Source organism: Mirounga angustirostris, unplaced genomic scaffold, assembly GCF_029215605.1.
Source record: "Mirounga angustirostris isolate CCGP_5_RB_7025 unplaced genomic scaffold, mMirAng1.0.hap1 SCAF_1, whole genome shotgun sequence".
Lineage (NCBI taxonomy): Eukaryota > Metazoa > Chordata > Mammalia > Carnivora > Phocidae > Mirounga > Mirounga angustirostris.
The window spans coordinates 187,356,285-187,375,941 of record NW_026991709.1 but is presented as its reverse complement, the minus strand read 5'-3'; the positions used below and the strand labels follow the sequence as shown (position 1 = coordinate 187,375,941).

Below are 19,657 nucleotides of genomic sequence, written 5' to 3'. Positions count from 1 at the left end.
CATTCTGGAGTAGGGTTAAGCTGGAGCAAAGCAATTTGGCATGCTTGCATTTGCTTTATCGGGAGAAGCAAGTGCAGGCGGCAGGGGCCACCCTGACCTGAGCCGCAGAGAAGCTTCCTGGAACCCTGAGGGGGATGCTGATGATTTTGCTCACAGGGATGCTCAAACTGAGCCTTCCTCCTTGCAAAACAGAAAATGAGCTTCATGCAAATCACCCTCTGGAAAGTGGTAGCCCAGGGCCAAGAGTGATCATTATCATGGAAACTTAATTTCTGACCAACTTCAGCGATCACCCTGCAGTATCTGCACAGGCATACAGCCTCGGGGTCAGCATTCCAATCCGTCCCAGCCTAGGGAGCACATTCAGCCACAGATGTGATTTCCCAATCTGTACACGGGTTTCTATAGGCTACATCCCCATGGCAGAATCCAGGGCCGCTCCTAATGAGGGTGTGCTAGAAGACTTTTTAATGTTCACCACGCAAATTTAAAAAGCAATACTTATCATTTTTTTTAAGTGGAAAGAGCAGTACATACCATTTTTTAAAAAACATATCTACAAAGAAAACGGACTGGAAAGAAAGACCTCGAAATGCCATAGGTGGTCGTCTCTGGGCAGTAGGATATTGAGCAATTTCTACTTTCTTCTCTTTTGCAGATCCATTTCCCAAATAAACTGAAATGCAAGTGTATTATTTTTGTAATATGAATAAAGTGATTATAAAGTGGTTTAAAGATAGACTGGCAGTTACAAAAGAGTTTTTCATTGGCAAAACAAAGCAGCATTTCCATCAAAATAATATAATTGACCTGCACCATTAAGAAAGAACTACCACGGATCTCATGGTCCACTTTGCTATTACCACCATCACTAACTACTCCGTAAGTACCTGCTGTACGCTGTGCCCGGCAGTAGGCATCAGTACTCAACTAAGTAACCCAGGTAATAACTAAATTATTTACATCATTGGTCCCCTGCCAGGGTTGTTTAAGTTGGAGAACCCAAAAAACAGCATTTAACAAGAGTATTAACCCATCCACCTGCCCTATACTGCACCTTGTCAGAGAATCTCTCCCAATCCTGCTGAGAGGGATTAAGGAGAATTAAGTAGGCAGCCAGCCAGGCAGACCCTGGGCCCAGACTACAGCTGATTCCAGCAAGTGTGAGCACCTGACCTAGATCAATCTACTCAGATACTTGCCCCCAGGGAAGAGGAGCTGGAGTAATTCCTGTCAGTCTCTATCCACCCCTTAAAAGGGACGGAGGGAGGGGCTCCTGGGTGGCTCAGATGGTTGAGTGTCTGCCTTCCACTCGGGTCATGATCCCAGGGTCCTGGGATGGAGCCCCGCATCGGGCTCCCTGCTTGGCAGGGAGCCTGCTTCTCGCTCTCCTTCTACTGCTTCCCCCTGTTTGTGCTCTCTCTCTCTGTCAAATAAATAAAATCTTTAAAAAATAAATAAATAAAAGGGACAGAGGGAGCAGCAGGGATAGTCAAGGTGGACCAGGCTACAGAGAGCAGAGCAGACAGTATGCAGGGAGAAGCGGTGGGAGAGGATGTGCAGCCCCAGTTAGTCATGGTGCCTTAGGACGGAGCCACTCAGAGTCAGTATGGTTTATCCATTTACTGCTCCTGGTCCGATGCCTCAGAAGCCTCTCAGTCCACTCTGCCCTCAATCATAAGCTAGCTGGTTGTCTTAGAGCAAATGCCCCATCTTTTGTTGTTTTTGTCGCTGTTTGTTTTGGTTGGTTTCTTCAAAACGAATGATTCTGAACCAAGAGGTAGTTAGAAGAAGGGTCAAAACTATGAACCCTCTTTCCCCAGTCTGCATGGCTGATTTCCCCCGCCCCGCCTTGTCCTTCCTTCAGATCTCAGCTAAAATGTCATAAACTCAAGCCCTCCCAGACCAGACCACCGCATATGAAGAGGTCTAGCTCTGTTTTGCCTCCTGTTGCAATAAGTCTTAACTTTTAATTATATATATACTGTCTGTTTAATCGTTGTGATCTGTCTCTCTCCCTAGATGCTAAATCATCAAGAGCTTCTTGACCTCCTGGCACATTTCAGGAGGTCAGTGGTGCTGAAAGCGTCAGTTAGTCAAGTACATTAGTACATATTCATTCATTTAATATACAAATAATCATTGAGCAGTTAACACTTGAGAAACTTGGTCCTTTCTCCATAAAGAACTAATGATTCAAAGAAGGATATGAGATATATATGCAAAGAGAGGAAACATCCACACAGCAGACACCACTGAGGGCCTATCCAACAGCCATCCCCTCTTGTGCCTTGAAAGTAAAACCTCAGTTTTATTGGAGTATCCTCCCTCCACAAAGCCATGTACCCAGGGAAGGTGAGATTAACCCAGCTCAGGGGTAAATCCTGATCAGTTTAAAGCAGAGAATGGGTTAGAGCTGCTCAGATATCATCTTAGTCCCTAAGGCAGCCGGGCAGAACAGGGCTAAAGCAGCTAGAGCCCCCACTCACACCCCCAACACACGCACATGCATACACACACACACACACACACACACACACCCATCCACCAGCCACCTCCAGATGTAAGCAGCCTCGTCTGTTTACCAAACGTCCTGACCAAATGTTATCATTTTCTAGGTATACCCTGACAAGAAGAAATTTAGATTGGAAAGCACCAATCAAGGGAATCCTATCCCATGTGCCAGTGTCTGATTTAGGAAGGAGTATGTGGCTACCATCAGCCAAATGTAACCTAAGGAGAAACCTGCTAGATACGGGAGAGGTCCCTTGTTTTTAAAAAGGGATATGAAGAAGCATGTTGTTGTTTGCCAGGACACTGTGGGTTTATATTGATGTGTAACAAGTTGATTTGGAACACTGGAATTTCATTCTATTCTGTTGTGGGTTTTTTTGTAAAGGCAATTAACTAGTCCCAGGAAGGATCCTTCAGTTATATAAAAGTTTGTTTTATGAAATGTCATGGCTCCATTCATAATTTTGTCTTGTTCTTCCAATTGGTATATACAACCTTCAGAGCTCTTGTATTTGGAAGGCTGGGAAGGGCCCAGACTTTGAAATAGTGTCTTTGTTTTCACTGTTTTTTTGGTTTTTTTTTTTTTTTAAACTAAAGCTATATAAAGCTTGTGGATTAAACAGAATAAATTTCTAAATTAAAAAAAAAGGAATATGAAGAATAAATAGTCTCTAATGCCAATGGATGCTACCATATAGTCCAGGTGACTCCCCAGAATGAAGCAGCCATCTTAGAACCATTAAGGCAGCCAATCTGAGGACCAAGTCAAAACCAGTGAAGATGGCAGAGGAAAAAAGCATGAAATGAAGACTTTAATGACACTGTTGAGCCCCCAAATTAACATAACCTGGAGCTGCCCCCTTGGGATATCTTGTTCCTTGAGATAATTCATTTTCCTTAATCTGATGGCTTTTATTGTGTGTTCAAATATAAGTTGGTAGAGAAATTCACAAAATAATTGACAATACTTAGCAATCTGTCAACAACTTAGTGCTCAAAATCCTCTTTCTACTGCACAGTGACAACCATCAAAGGCACTCCAGTGGATCCCCAGTTGCTTGGCACCAGGGAAAAGTGGATTGAGGTTGTATTCCAGACATTCAGAGCCCGGGTTCTATAACGCCTTCCCATCAATCATGACATGCATGGGGCTCAGCAGGTAGACATGGAGAGGGTTGGAAGTTTTCTTTCTTTTTTTTTTTTTTAATTCCCTTATTGTTTAATTGTTTAATTATTTATTGTTTAATTAACAATTGTTAATTGTTGACTTTCTGATTATTTGCCGCCAAAAGCATCTTCACTGATAAATCTATCTTCACGTAATTAGCAACAAATTTATGTGACCTCCTTTGAGCAAAAGACTCAGGAGAAAATGGTGCAGAGATTCATGGTTCTGCCCACATTCCTCCAAATCTACAGATGATGGATCTTAAGTGAATTTCTCCCTAAAAGGAAGACAACTGAAATGCCAGGAAAATAATTAACCATGTGATCATCTGACACTCTCACCATCGTGAGAGTCATAAAGCATACCACAAATGCTGATGCATCACCTTGTCTCAGTGGTGGGCAGCATATTTTAAGTATGCCAAGTTGTACATTTTTTTATCCCTCCTGTATAGTTCCCTTTCTTATCTCAAGAACTTCAACAGAGCTTGTATTCCCTTTGTCCAAATGCAGAAAGTACTAGAAGGCAATCTCTAACCCCCCCAAATCTGGCCCCTCTAAGGGTTTTTCTTTCATGGAAGGGTATGTGCTGACACCAGCAAAAAGGACAGGGATAAAACAAAGTTTGGACTGTGTTGTTTAAAATTATTCTGTTTCCTTTATTCTTGTTTAGGTGGAATACTACTAGGGAGAAACTAGAGGTTTCTAGATCCTTAAAGTAGTGGAGGTCAGCACCCTGTTCCCAGGCAGATCTCTAGAGAGGGTCATAGGACTTCCGATGGGGATGGTGAGGAGATGCTAGGAAAATGAATACTGAGTCCTTGAAATGAAAAAGAGCCCAACCTCCTTTGGAGAGACACAGCAGGGCCACCCAACACTGCATAGACAAGGAACCTCCTAGAGTGACCAGCATGGACTAAGGAACAGAGGGCCTTTTCTTGAATGTTCTGTATGTAGGAGCCAAGGGCAGGCAGCCCCAAGATGGGCCACTCTGACATGATAATTATTTTCAGTTAAAAAGCAATCGAAACCCAGAAGATTCCAAAAAACCTCTTTACCTGGTAGACAGGGAGGAAACTAACAAGGCCTGTTTCATCAAAGTCCTCTCTTTGACTTTTTTTTCTGAGAGGTACAGCAAACATTTGTTTACCAAATATTTACTCTTTTTCATCTCCCTGTGTATTACATTCCTTCCCTTTAAAGTCTCAAACCCTAAATTCTTCTCTTTAATTCATATACCTCATTTTGCCTGACTATCTTCAGAGTTTCAATGTGTATGTGGATTCTCCATATGTATGAGATCAAATGTGTTTCCTGTTAACCTGTCTCGTGTCAATTTGATTCTTAGTCCAGCTAGAAGGTCCTTGGAAGAGAGAGGAAATTCTTGCTTCTCACATGTGCTATGGCAGACATGCAGAATCAGTGACATTCCCAACACCATGAAGATGAAACCTCACAACAGTTTGAGACAGAGAAAAATAACAACCAAGTAGGCATGTCTACATGATTAAAATTCTGGTATGCAACATTCAAAGCAATTTTTCTAAATTAAATCTTTAAATGAGAATGCTAACTCAGTTTGTATTTTTAATTGGCTTGACATGTCATGAGCTCCCAAAGGACACATTACCAAGCCAAACTCTCACTACTTATTCAATATCTTCCCACAAGTCCTGCTACCTTAAAAAAAAAAAAAAAAGGGAAAATTTACTGTAACATAGACAGTTCCATGGCTGGTGAACATCACTGAATATTTTCAAAAAACATTCAAATAAAAGGCAAAACAGAACTCTTTTATTTAAATTCTTGATAAATAACGCCACACCCATTCATGGGAAACGGACTATACTTCCCTCAATGGCTGGGAATTAGTGAAGACTGAATATAATGAAAACAAGTGCCCTATATGCGTGGCACTTTAAATAGTGGAGATTCCCAAACAATATAAAAACATTTTCAAGTCACACATAGGATATGAAGTGAAAATGTTCTTGGAGGAAATCTTCTCTAATAATACCTACTTCAGAGGGTGCTGGGAAGCTCTATTAACACCAACAGAATACTTTTAGATCTTCAAATAAAAGGACTATAGAAATGCAAAGTATTATTATTATAGTTCTGAAATAATTTCACACCTAGGGATGAGAAAACCCCAGGCCAAATTTTACTGCTTCTCTCCTGCCTGATAAACAAGAAATGCCACAAGCATGGGAGGAAGGGAGGGGGGTGGAAATCAAATAGAACAAAGACATCAAAGTTTCCCTTTAACTTGAGCTTTGTATTCCCCCTAGATGTCATTTTAGGGGACTCAGAAAAAAATGAGTCCCTTTAAGGTCAGGGTTAAGTCCAATGTACATTGGACATTCTACAATGTCCAATTGCCTTTTTTTTTTTTACCAGATAAAGTGCCAACCAACCGAGGTGAACAAATGCCCTTGTCCACTTCCATGGGGCACAGTTCCTCCCAAAGCACTGGCCAAACTTAAAAATGGCCAGATAAATTATTACCTGAATCACCCCCCAGTGCTCTCTCACCAGGAGGCCAAAAAGAGGCTGCTTTCACAGATACCAGGATTTCTACTTAGTGGCTGAGAGCACAAGACTGTCATTTGTTGCTGCTGATGGAGGGCGTGGTGAGGATGTTGATGATCATGACCGTAAGGATGGTGATCATAGTAACGACAAGATATAGAACAGAAGTTCTCAAACCCTGCTGATCGATGGAATCTCCTATGGAGCTTTTTAAACGACAGATTCTTGGTCCCCATCTCAGATCGACTGATTCCAAGTCGGAAAGATAGACCTCAAGTTTTGTTTTGTTTTTTAAGATTTTATTTATTTATTTATTTATTTGACAGAGAGAGAGAAAGACAGTGAGAGAGGGACACAAGCAGGGGGAGTGGGAGAGGGAGAAGCAGGCTTCTGGCGGAGCAGGGAGCCCGATGTGGGGCTCGATCCCAGGACCCTGGGATCATGAGCTGGAAGGCAGACGCTTAAGGACTGAGCCACCCAAGCGCCCCTAGTTTTGTTTTGCTTTAACAGAGCCATTAGGATAACAACTGAAGTGACAGTGTTTGTAAACAATGTCATGATTAAGAATGCAGGCTTTGTAGGCAGGCTGCTGGCGTCTAATCCCAATTCTGACGCTTACTAGCTGTGTGACTCTGGGCAAATACTTAAGCCTCAAGCCTCAATTTACCCATCTATAAAATCGAAATGCTATTACTACCTACACTTCATAAGGCAGATGCCTAGGGAAGAAAGCAAATTCTGAAAGCATATGTTAATTCCAAGGAAGACCAAAAGTTACACATTAAAGAACACATTACCAACCAGATCAACATGATAATGGAAGTATTCCATATTGATTTAAACAAAAAATGTGATATGATTATGTTAGGGGGCTGTGGGGACCAGAAGCGATGAGTGGGAAGTGTTAAAGAACTATTGCTAAAATCGATACAGCAGGAAAAAAAAAACAGTATTTGGCAATAGATAAATGCCGGAAGTATCAGAGATGAAAGCTGCCAATTGCAGGGCATGGGCTGGAAGGGTAGGAGAAATGCAGAAGGAGGGGGTAGGTGTTGCAGTTTTTCAATATTTGCTTTTTAGCGCTGTTTTATTCAAACAAGGTAGATAGGTTGCTTTGATAAAAATAAAAGTGAATTTAAAAAGATAATCCATAACATGTATAATATTGTATGTCTTTATATACTACAGTTACCATAAGGTTTTTCAGTTTACCAAAACTTGCTTTTTAAAAACCTGATTGATAGAATCCTTCCAAATGTATCACCGAAATGTCCAGGTGCTGGACATTGACAATAACCATTTACTCTGTCCCCGGCACCTGCAGCCCTCCTCCCACCGCAGTGCTGCACGGAAGGCAGGGAATAATACTCCAAACTCACATTCTCAGATTTTCACCCAGGGCCTTCCGTTGGCTAATTTAACAGAAAGCTGGAGAGCAAGGAAGACCAGGGAATGCTGACAAGAGAGGGCAGCCTCCGGGGGCTCAGAGCCTTTCAGAGGAGCAAGGAGCTGGAGGCACAAACAGAATGTCCAGCACAAGCACTGAGCAGAGTTTTATTTTTGTTTTTTAAATTTATGTCCCTTTTCTACTCAGCCTTATATTAAAAAAAAAAAAAGATCCCTTGATTTCTCAACCTGCTTAACATAAATGGCATCACCATCATCATCTGCTGATGTTATGCAGCACTTGACAACTGGCTAATAAGCACTTTCACGTACACTACCTTTACGTCATCCTCACGACACCTCGATGCAGTAGACTGGGCAAAGGTTATCCTGATTTTATGGCTGAGACCTTAAGAAAAGTTGGGTATTTTGCCCAGAATCATAAAGCTACCAACAGTAGCGCCCAAACTGGAAGGCATGTTTCCCAGCATGTCAGCCTAGGCTCTTTCCACCACACAAGGCACTCAGGCTACGTATTCACAGTAGGAGTGCAAAATTGATGTTCCTGTGAAAAAAGCATTAACCAGCTTTGTTCTAGGCACCGCACAGAACACAGAAGTAGTCAACAAACAAGACACAAGGGGAAACAGAGCGCACTTGCCCATTCCATTCTCGAGAAACCACAAGGAATGCCAGAGACCAAAATAATTGAGTTTTCAATCACACCGTACACATCGTTGAAAAGAAGGTGTTCAGTAGGGCAAGGCAAGTGTTCAGAAGAGGAATAAAAGTCCAGGGAAAAGGAGGAAAAAAATACGTAGGTGGAAGGAAATCACAGTCCCTTCACAACCCTCAGGCAGCAGAGAGACCAGGGCTCCAGAAACTGCTGTGAAGACCTCTCTGCTTCTCTTGCCATTTCCAGCTCTACCCCCACATACACACACATCCTTTGAGAGCTTAGAGAAGCAGCCAGAAGTGACTTCTCTCCACCAAACACAGGAGGCGTGGGAAGTCCAGCAAAATGGCCCACTTTTAAAATACTAATTGACAACTCTGAACCTTTTATAATATAACCTACTGCAAAACGTTCAGGTACTTACACGTGATGGAAGAAAGTAATGAATGGTATTTTAATTGTAAACCTCCAAACACACCCCGTTTATTCCATATCTACTACTCTACCACTTAGGCTTCTGTGGTGCCAGGACTGAAGCCAGTTGGCTAATTTGAGGAGGATTATTGGAAAGAAACTTGGGGCTCACTGAATCCATGGAAAATAAGCCTAATTTTCCACTGGAAAATAAGGCTTAGCAACCATCATTTGCTGAGATAGACATGGAGACCAGGGAATGGGAAATGCTGTGGTGGTCCCCACAGTAGTTGTTTTCAGAGCAGGATGCCCACTGGGAAAAAGGAGAATCCCTTAGCTCAAGATTCAAACAGCACATGAACACCCCCTTACCCAAGCTAGTGATCACGCACCCATCCCGAGGCTGAGTATAGGCCCCTGGGTAGGGCCCCTGGTTAGAGTTCCACTGATCTAACCACCTCAAAAGGAAATCAAGGCACTGTTAGGAAGGGAAAACAGATACAAGAACAGGAAAGAAAGGGGAAGGGGGAGAAGTCCCTCTACGCTTGCCAAGCCTTTCTTCCAAAATTCCTTAAGAATCTAACTAGCTAGCAGTTAAGATCACTATTTCTTAAGATTCTATATACTAATAATTGTCTACACACAGCCAAAGAACATGTTTACCCTGATGCCTACAAAACTTCACCCTGACAACTTTTTACTTCCAGAGGCCTCACTTCTCACTTGACCTGAAAGCTGTCTTTTCCTCTGATTCCTAAAGACAAAGCAGAATTTGTCCTTCTTTAGTACTGACATGCTCACCTTGGAAACATTATCCTGTAGTTTCCAAAAAGCACAGACTTCTCAAAATGTCTAAGGAATAAATTCAGAAGGATGCTGATTTGATGATGATGATGGTAATATTAACAACGGTCGCAGCAACTAACATCTACTGAGTATTTGTCAGGGGCCAGGACCTGTTCCAAGCCTTTAATACCCAATAATTCATTTAACCTCCACAACAAGCTTATGAGGAAAACAATATTATGATCTCCATTTCACGAACTAGGAAACTGAGACGCAGAGGGGTAAATAATGTGTCCATGGTCCAACAGCTAATAAAAGCCAACCCAGGACTGAATCCATGTCTGACTCCAAAATACCAGTTTAACAAAGGATTTTCATTGAGAGCAGAGGAAATGGACTATGCTGTGTGAAAACATTCTCCAAGAGAAATGGGAGCACCGTAACGGTACCTAAAGATCGCAAGGTTCTGAAGATTGCCACATCACCACCAGCTCCAATAATTTATGAGAATTTATTTCTAAGAGGCTATCAAGTACTGCTTTATTCCAAGATGTGGCTCAGTGGTCCAGAGATGTTTAAGTTATATGGCTGAAAACCATTAAGGAAAAATTCCACGCCAACCAGGCTTCATGCACCAGAGTTTAGTCATCCCAAAGCAGATCCTCAAAATGGTGTTTTTATAGCTCATGTTTTGATCATTCAAAAGAGGTTTTCTCCAATTTCCCTGTAAAATTCTTTTTCACCCTCAAAACAAACGTTAAAAACTCAGCCCCAGAAGTAGATCTGTCATAAAGTTAGGAATAACTTAAAATAGAAGGTAAATCAAAATGGCTTTTCAACTTTAACTAAAGTGGTCACGGTCATGATTGCTGTAATAAAAACGACAGGAAAAAAACCTAAAATTGTCAAAAACATAATTGATGATGAAAACAAATGTAAAATTATGGCATATTTCACCCTGGCCACCAAAGACTCTTGATGAAACCGCAGCCCTATAATTCCCCAGAATGAATTCTTTAAATTAAAATACTTCATGCAGAACAGAAATTAAACAATGAATCAAAGAACAATGCTGTACAGCCGTATGCTTATAAATATACCTAGCAAAGAGGAAACAATTACATTTTTCCATGTAAAAACCAATGCGATTGTAATGTTTCACAGAAAGCTGATAGGTACTTTTCCCATTGCTTCAAACTTGGAAGTTCATTTCCTGTAACTCACTTAGGGTCCACAGAGACTGGGCAGAATGAAATTAGCTACACCAAACTGGCTGGCTTTCTCCTTTCTACAAAACTAGCTTCTCCACGCAACTGCACAACTGACTTTCATGATAAATTCATCCAACCCAATTCAAATGCCACTCTGCATTTTAGTTTAAATGCTTTATTTGGCCAGCTGGTTTTATTTAACCATCGACTAGAAGCGGTACGAGCACATTCTTTTTCCAGCTAGCATTAATCTTAGTAAACTTAGCTCCATTGGAATGTCTTAACTCTGAGAAGAAAGCAAAAGTCAGCAAGCATACAATTGCATTTGGCTACCCTCAGCACATCATTTTATTTCCTCCTGCTCCCTGCTAACTATTGCTCAGCACTTTTGCCTAAGAGGGAGGACAAGCAGGTGGTTAAGGAAGTTGTCCTGTCAGCTGTATCTTTAATCCAAGTGTTTAAATCTCTGAATAAAAGAAAAATCAATGTTGTAAAGGCAATGTTTGTCAAGGCCATGTAATAAATACACTTACCTTTACAGACTGTTCTCAATGGATTTTCCTTCTTCGCTGAGCTTCAAAGCTACAAAGAGATAAAAACGAAAGTAGGGAGTTATCCGCGAGTAAAACATCAAATGTTTTCTCTCCATGTCTCTAAGGAGAATTTCCATATGCCATGGTATGTGGCACTGGCCAAAAAACCCAGGCCTCATACCTCCCTCACAAAAGGCCAATAAAAGACTGTCATCAAGTGAAAACAGCACGCACATCCAGCCAGAATTCAATCACACACACCAGTCAGATGGACAATCAAATCTTTTGGGGTTGTGAACTCCTCAACAGCGTGGGAACAGCTTATAAACCGCAGAGATGCAAGTCAAATTAAATGTTACACAGCACACTCACTCTGACCGAGCATTTTATGTTCTTAATTTCTTTCATTGTCATCTTTCTTGCACACCCTATTTCCATTTCTCTGAAAAAGTTTTACGTGGGGGAGCCTGTTCCATTTCTATGAGATGCATGGTCCTTCCAATGCGGACCTCACCACTTGCCCCATGAGTACACAGATGCAAGCTGACAGGTACAGTCCCCATTCCCTAGGTAGAGAGAAACTCACAGAGCCCACGAAGCCCCACTCCACATTTCAAATCAAAACTTGACATGTTAAATTAAGCTCCCTGTGATCAAAACATACCATGCATGTACTGAGCACACACGGGTCAACGTGATAAGAGATGTAGTAAATGATAGTTGTTAAGCAATACAGGAGTTCCCCCCACCTTAGTGGAGGTTTTACTTTCCATGGTTTCAGTTACTGGCAGTTAACGGTGGTCTGGGAGCAGATGATCCTCCTTCTAACAAACTGTCACAAGGTCAAAAGTAGCCTCACGCTACTCGCCGTGCCTACGTCATTCCCCTCACTTCATCTCATCACGTAGACATTTTATCATCTCATATCATCACACGAAGAAGGGTGAGTACAGCACAGTAAGATATTTTGAGAGAGAAAGAGTGACCACATTCTTCACATAACTTATTATAGAATATTGTTCTGACTGTTCTGATTTTTGTTCTAACTATTCTAATTTATTAGTAGTTATTGTTGTTAATCTCTTACTGTGCCTAACTTATACATTAAACTTTATCACAGTTTGATAGATAGATAGATAGATAGATAGATAGATAGATAGATAGATAGATAGATAGATAGATAGATAGTAGATACAGGGTTCAGTACCCTCTACAGTTTCAGACATCCACTATGGGTGTCTGAATGTATCTTCAGTTGATAAGTGAGGGACTATTATCATAATAATATTTCAAGGGCTGGATATAACATTCTATATCAGTACATCATTACTCATATCATATGGTCAAAAGTAATTGGAATATTCCTCTTTCTGTCATTCTTGGCTAAGTCCTAATATCTCCTAATAGTGTGGTAGTTGGGAATGACCAACTAATCCATGGTTTTCCCATGGTTCTTTTTCTTTTCCTTCAATGTCCTAAGTACTTGCTTTAGCCCTTAACAAAAAACCCATTACTGCTGATGTATGGTCACTAAAGACCAAGACCAGACTTCTGGGCTGTGACATAAATCCTGTAATATTTATGGAGATAAAGCCCCTCCATGAGACAACATCAGAAATTTCCCCTTTCCCCTGTTATATGAATTGCAATGGAGTTAGGAGAAAAATAATCTGGGATAAACAGAATTTGGGGAAGACTGGATAAATAGTATAATATTACATTTTGTAAAATATGAGAGACTTATGGTCTGACAACATAGGGACCAACTTGTATGCCTTTCCACTTTAAACACACAGAAATCCTAAGCAAAATATGGTGATAATTTAAATACATATTTATCCAAATAGCCAAGCTCAAAAGAAAGGGAAAAGACAAACATGAAGAGATAATGAATATAAATTTTCTAGAATGAGACATGAATCCTCTTGAAAAAAGGACGCCAAGACCTCAGCAAGATAAATAAAAGCAAATCCACAGGTAGATACATCAGAAAGAAACCACAAAACACCAGAGATAGAAAGTCTTAAAGTCAACCAGAGAGAAAAAACAGACTCCTTGCAAAACAACTTGTCACCAGCAAAAATAAAAGCAAGACAGCAAAATAACATGTTCAAAGTACTAAGGGGAAAAAAAAGTTCAACAAAAATTCTATAGCCATGCTAAACCAATTATCATTCAAGAACGACAGAGAAATAAGGACATTTTTCAGGGATAAAAAAAAAAGGATTGTTTTCTGCTCACAGTTTACTTTTGCTGAAAGAAATACTAAAAGGCATACTTGAATAAAAAGGAATTGACCCCAGATGGAGGGAATGAGGAGCAAAATGCAATGGGAAATAAAGACATTAGCAAGCATGATGGTAAATCTAGTAAATTTAATAATAAATAATGGGTATTGAGGCACCTGGGTGGCTCAGTTGTTAAGCGTCTCCCTGCCTTCAGCTCAGGTCATGATCCCAGGGTCCTGGGATCGAGCCCCACATAGGGCTCCCTGCTCAGCAGGAAGCCTGCTTCTCACTGTCCCACTCCCCCTGCTTGTGTTCCCTCTCTCGCTGTGTCTCTCTCTGTCAAATAAATAAATAAAATATTTATAAATAAATAAATAAAGGTTATTGAATAATAATTACTAAGCCTCGGTTGTAAAATCCAACAACAACAATAATGACCAATTTTTAGGGTTTGCATATAAGGTGAAATGAGTTGTTGGCTGCAATTATATGGAATAAGGGAGGGGAATAAATTGCTTAGAAGGAAGAGACAGATACTAATTAAACTGTTAAAGATATGCATTAAAGTTACTGACTAACTTGTTAAGGATAACCAGCATTTCTTTCTCATTGTACGTAGTCAAAGACACCCTTGCATATATGCTCACAAAGATGCATACAAAAATGTTTAGAGCATCATTGCTAGAATGCCAAGAAATACTGAAAACAACCCAAACATCTATCAATAGTACAATGAATACATATATTTTTATAGTCTTAAAATGGGGTATTATACAGCTTTGAAAAATCAATGAAACAGTCACACACATCAACATCTATGCCTCTCAAAAATATGATATAAAACAAACAGCAAGTCACAGAAGACTATATATCATTCTATACATATAATATGTTTAAAAAGGTAAAAATACATACTATCTTGTTTTGAAATATAACATATAAGTGGCAAAAACTATAAAGAAAAGCAAGGGAATGATTTACACAGAATGCAAGCGACGTTTAGCTTGAGGACAAGGGAGGAGATATAATGAGAAGCATTGGGGAAGATTCTGGAATATGGTAATGCTCTATTTCTTGGCCAGGGAAGTGGTATCTAGATGTTCAGGTTATTATATATTGTATTATAATAGAATACAATACAATAAATGCTGTAGATATACACTTCCAAAAATTATTTTGTACATATGGTCTATTTCACAATGTTAAAACACAAAAGAGTAATCACCAAAAGAATAGAAATGTCCAAACCAACTGAGGGAACAATATAAAGGACAGAAAACTCAGCCAATTCTCTATAGAAGACTGGAATAGAAGCAGGTAAGAAGCGAAAGGAAAGCACAGTGAATAGAAAATACAAAAAAAAATATTTAAAGTACGTTCAAATATGTCACAAATCAGAGTGAATGGATTAAATACGTCTGTTAAAATAATTTTTTTAATTGATTTTTTTAAACTTTGCTATATGATGTTTATAAGAAACACATGTAAAATGTAAAAGGAGTTTGAATGGGAAAGTATAGAAAACTATACACCAAGCAAATAGGAACCAAAAGAAAGCTGGTGGAAATACTACTAGGCAAAACAGAAGTTACCGGTGATAGAATACATATTTGCATCAGCTATCTATTGCTGCATAACAAACTACCCAAGAATTAATGACTGAAAAATAGTAATTTAGTGTCTCTATGGTTTCCACGGAACAGGAATTCTGACAGCATATGACTGAGCCAGTGTTTCCGTATGCTACAATGCCCAAGCCCTCAGCTGAAAGGCTTGGAAGTTGGGCTCTGGAATCACCAGAAAGCTCATTCCCTCAAACATTTGCCAGTGGTTGCTGAAGGTTAGCTGAGACCTTAACGGGGGCCGGAACACCTACATGTGGCTTCTCCATGTACCCTGAGTTGCCTCACAACATGGTGGCTGGGTTCCAAAGGCAAGAGTTCCCAGATAGGGAGCCAGGCAGAAGCTGTATTCTTTCTGGCCTAGGCTTGGAAGTCACATTAACACCATTTACACAGCATTCCACTGGTCAGGGCTGAGACTCAAGGGAAGAGAACAAAGGCTCCATCTCTTGGCAGGAGGGGTGGTGGTCAGTGCTCAGTAACATGAGCACATGGGACTGGATAAATGTGTTGGTGTGACCACCTGTGGAAAATGCAATCTGCCAAAGCATTCTTTATAAGTGCATGTGGAACATAAGGAACACCCGATCATGTATTAGGCCACAAGGGTAGTCCCAACAAATACCAAAAAAAATAGCTATCGGGCGCCTGGGTGGCTCAGTTGGTTGGGCGACTGCCTTCGGCTCAGGTCATGATCCTGGAGTCCCGGGATCGAGTCCCGCATCGGGCTCCCTGCTCAGCGGGGAGTCTGCTTCTCCCTCTGACCCTCCTCCCTCTCATGCTCTCTGTCTCTCATTCTCTCTGTCTCAAATAAATAAATAAAATCTTTAAAAAAAAAAAAAACTGCTTAAAAAAAAACAGCTATCAAACAAAGTTCTCTGATCACAGTGCATTAAAGTTAGTTATCAATTACAAAAAGAGATTTTTAAACCTATGTTTGAAAATTACAATCTTTAGGATAGTTTCTCTTTCTGAGTTGGAGATAGACAAGATCGTTCAGTGAATCCCACTGCACAAGAGTCCACATCTGGAGCCCATATTGCCACTTTGGTTGTGGATATATTGCATTTGAGGTTTCTGAGAGATGTCTAAAAGAAATGTCTAGGTTGGGAGTTGGATATGTGTGTCTGTAGCTCAGACAGGTGGTTTGGGAGTGGTGAGTTATCTTTGCCTAGGAAGTAACTGTGAGTATGGACGTGGCTGTCCAGGGAGATGGTACAAAGTAGGAAGGGAAGATCTGATCCTTGAGGAAGTTGAACATTCAACAGTTATGTTGAGAGGATGATACCCACATAGGAGAGAAAACAGTTGCCAGAGAAGTAAAACAAAAACGTTAAGTGTCACAGAAAGGTCAAGTAATAGAAGTACTACAAGTACCCTACATGGGACGCCTGGGTGGCTCAGTTGGCTAAGTGTCCAACTCTTGATTTCAGCTCTGGTCATGATCTCAGGGTTGTGAGATCGAGCCCCGCATCGGGCTCTGCGCTCAGCTAGAGATTCTCTCTCTCCTTCTCCCTCTGCCCGTCTACCCGCTTGTGCTCTAGCTCTCGCTCTCTTTTGCTCTCCCTCTCTCTCTCAAATAAATAAATAAATCTTTAAAGATTAAAAAATTAAAATGCCCAATGTGAAGGTCACTGAGGAATTTAATGAGAACTTGGACTAGTTGAGACAGAATTCAGTTTGGAGTTGGTGAAAAAATAAGTGGAAATCATTAAAAAGAAGACAAGTAAGGACAATCCTAGGTATGTTTGGGTGTGAAGGGGAAGAGAGAGAGAATAACAACAGGAGGAAGATAAAGGACTGAAAGAGTGTTTCTTTGTGCACTTTGTAAACAGGAAAAAAACCTGAGTGTGTGTAAAGGTAATGAGAAGATCCAGTTGGGACTAAGAAGCTAAGGGCAGAAGAGCAAGAAAGTGTAACCAGGACTGCAAGTTCCCAGAAAATCAAAAGGGATAGATGGGGGAATTGGTCTTAAAACAGAGCTTTGGGGGGGGGGGCGCCAGGGGGGGCGCCAGGGTGGCTCAGTTGTTAAGCATCTGCCTTCGGCTCAGGTCATGATCCCAGGGTCCTGGGATCGAGCCCCGCATCCGGCTCCCTGCTATGCGGGAAGCCTGCTTCTCCCTCTCCCACTCCCTCTGCTTGTGTTCCCTCTCTCGCTCTCTCTCTCTGTCAAATAAATAAAATTAAAAAAAAAAAAAAAAAAAACAGAGCTTTGGGGGGCGCCTGAGTGGCTCAGTGGTTAAGCATCTGCCTTTGGCTAAGGTCGTGATTCCAGGGTCCTGGGATTGAGCCCTGCATCGAGCTCCATGTTCGGCAGGAAGCCTCCTTCTCCCTCTCCCACTCCCCCTGCTTGTGTTCCCTCTCTCGCTGTCTCTCTCTCTGTCAAATAAATAAATAAAATCTTAAAAAAAAAAAAAGGGGGCACCTGGGTGGCTCAGTCGTTAAGCGTCTGCCTTCAGTTCAGGTCATGGTCCCAGGGTCCTGGGATTGAGCCCCACATCGGGCTCCATGTTCGGCCCTGCTTCTCCCTCTCCCACTTCCCCTGCTTGTGTTCCTTCTCTCACTACGTCTCTGTCAAATAAATAAATAAAATCTTCTTTAAAAAAAAAACAGCTTTGCGCTCATCTTGATCACATAATGCCTTGTGACTGGCATGCATGGTATTGCCTTAAATTATTTCTCCTGTGTATGTTTTATCACCTTGATTAGTGTCTAAACTCCTTAAGACCTATGGCCTTTATTGTTCAAACCAACCACACCAGCCCATGCATTGTGAGCCCCGGATTCTATACCTATACCAAACAGTCCTTCAGTAAATACATGTTGAGTAGACAAGTACAAGTGGATTCTATAGTCTTTGTGTACATCTCTCTGGTGCCCGAGCATTTTCCACACAGCTGTGCTACGTATCCAAAATAGGAGCAGGTCAGGATCAAAAAAACTCTGGTTTCAATGCCCAAAGTCAGGAATAGCCACTCAAAATAGTCCTCTCTTTCCCATGTTTGCCTTGACCCAAAAATCCAAGCACTTAAACTTCTACAGGCCATGAAAACCTTTTCACCTGCAGCTGAAAGGTGGTACACCGCCTCCCATTCCCCTCAGGCCTAGCTCATCCCCATTCTGTTCTGGAGCAGACAGAATCTGTAACCGTCATATGACCTCCTGCAAGACAGATTAGATTTAAATCAACCCAAATAGGTTTGGCCTTCAGTGGCTCCTAAAAGACATAAACATGGAGGCAGAGCAGTATGGGCCAATAACACCCTGATTTTTCTTGCTCGTTTTTCAGAGGATAGCCACCTAGAAAATCTTCACCAAACCCAAGTCCCTCACTCCATTACCCAGCCCCCAGCTCCCTTAAAAACCAGCCTGAATTTATTTTTTTTTATTCTTATGTTAATCCCCTACATTACATCATTAGTTTTAGATGAAGTGTTCCATGATTCATTGTTTGTGCATAACACCCAGTGCTCCATGCAGAATGTGCCCTCCTCAATACCCACCACCAGGCTAACCCATCCTCCCACCCCCTCCCCTCTAGAACCCTGTTTGTTTTTCAGAGTCCATCGTCTCTCATGGTTCGTCTACCCCTCCGATTTCCCCCGCTTCATTCTTCCCCTCCCACTACCTTCTTTTTTTTTTTTTCTTAACATATATTGCATTATCTGTTTCAGAGGTACAGATCTGAGATTCAACAGTCTTGCACAATTCACAGCACTTACCAGAGCACATACCCTCCCCAGTGTCTATCACCCAGTCACCCCATCCCTCCCACCCCACCCCCCACTCCAGCAACCCTCAGTTTGTTTCCTGCGATTAAGAATTCCTCATATCAGTGAGATCATATGATACATGTCTTTCTCTGTTTGACTTATTTCACTCAACATAATACCCTCCAGTTCCATCCACGTCGTTGCAAATGGCAAGATCTCATTCCTTTTGATGGAAAAACCAGCCTGAATTTAAACAAGCATTGTTCTCAAATACAGAAACTTCCTTCGCAATTCATCTTTTCCCAATTGAAACCTATCTCTGGGAACCATCCAACTACATTTGACTTAACACAGCCCTGCCTGGGAACTGAGGGATTTCCCTCCATTGTTGCATTCTGCAGCTCTCACCTGGCTTGACTGCCACATTAAGGGATTGGTTATTGACCTTTATGTCTTTAACAATTATCTACATACCTGGGAAAGAAGTCTGTTCGCTTGGGAATGAAGACAAGACACAAGAATGAAGACACTGAATAAATTCGGCCCTCGTCTTCCTTCTTATGCTACGTTCAGTGAGCTGTTACTGCCGACAAATTATTGCAACATCCTTTCAAACGAAAGCCCATTTCCAACTAAGAGGAGATCCTTAAACCTTTTTCTAAGTATCGGTGAAAACCAGGCAGCTGGAAAACATAGCCCTGGTTAAACGACCTGATGATAAATGAATATTTTAAACACATGGAATTATTTGCAAATCTGCATAGTGATTTAAATGCTCACAAGAAACAGCAGCAAAGACACTGGAAACTTGACATTTATCAGATACATTCCTAGAAGTTTTATTTCAAAATATTTATATTTATGTATTTCTAATA

At 41.1% G+C, this 19,657-nt stretch overlaps 1 protein-coding gene across 2 annotated transcripts in view; it reads right to left on the bottom strand.

Moving 5' to 3' along the window:
- Positions 1-19,657, bottom strand: part of FHIT (fragile histidine triad diadenosine triphosphatase) — a 1,508,464-nt gene that overhangs the window by 1,461,963 nt on the left and 26,844 nt on the right. For both annotated transcript variants that reach the window (XM_045862036.3, XM_064594290.1), the window contains exon 2: positions 11,220-11,268. The gene's annotated coding sequence lies outside the window, so the exon portion shown is untranslated. The remainder of the gene's footprint in view (positions 1-11,219; positions 11,269-19,657) is intronic.